The sequence below is a fragment of the Dipodomys spectabilis genome, unplaced genomic scaffold, assembly GCF_019054845.1.
Source record: "Dipodomys spectabilis isolate Male_0828 unplaced genomic scaffold, ASM1905484v1 ptg000529l, whole genome shotgun sequence".
NCBI lineage: Eukaryota > Metazoa > Chordata > Mammalia > Rodentia > Heteromyidae > Dipodomys > Dipodomys spectabilis.
Genome location: NW_024871206.1, coordinates 343,788 through 344,628, shown reverse-complemented (window position 1 = coordinate 344,628; position 841 = coordinate 343,788). Strand labels below are relative to the sequence as shown.

At 31.7% G+C, this 841-nt stretch overlaps 1 non-coding gene across 1 annotated transcript; it reads left to right on the top strand.

Annotated features, from left to right (window-relative positions):
* The first annotated feature begins 472 nt into the window (after nucleotides 1-472).
* Nucleotides 473-579, top strand: LOC122099684. Its single transcript, XR_006145987.1, has one exon. It is a non-coding gene; the product is annotated as a U6 spliceosomal RNA (small nuclear RNA).
* The last annotated feature ends 262 nt before the right edge of the window (nucleotides 580-841 follow it).

The window sequence follows — 841 nt, the reverse complement described above, 5'->3', positions numbered from 1 at the left end:
AACTCTTCACTCTGCTTCTTTACACAAAGACTTTGCAAATTCTCATTAATAAAGTTTTCATAAACTCTGAAATGTACATACTTAGTACTTAATGTCTGCTACCAAAAATCTTAAATACTTTACAGAAAAGTTTTAGACCTGCCAAACAGTCCTATTTTTGGCATATATAAGCAAAATCCCAAAATTAAGCATATTTAAAACATTAAAACTTAAGAGTTGCTGCAATGTTCATTTTGACAGGTGCCTTGTATAGAATAATTGAATTCTTCCTCTTACACATCTCTTGAACTACAAATATCTGGAATTATTTTGTTTTTGGCATGTTTATATTGATTTTATTCTTAAATGTGTGCTTATGTAAGAAATACATGATTCTAAAATTTCACAACTATTCTTTTGAACTTACTTTTTGTTGAATTGTCTAGTTTAATAAAATCAATAAAAATTATACTTTCTATATAATAAATGTACTGTGCTCAATTTAGCATCACATGCACTAACATTGGAATGATACAGAGAAGATTAGCATGCACCCTGCACAAGGATGACATGTAAATTCTTCGAGCGTTCCATATTTTTACAACAACAGCTGCTGAAAGGTATGTGGCAACAAAGGAACCATACTGCCTTCTTGGTGGGAGTGTAAACTTGTTCAACTACTTTGGAAAGCAGTATGGAGGTTCCTCAGAAGAATCCACATAAACCTCCCCTATGACACAGTAATCCCACTTTTGGGGATTTATTCAAATGATCATAAACAAGACCATACTAAAACTACCAACACAACAATAGTTATTGAAACATTATTTACGATAGCTAAGATATGGAACCAAACCAGATG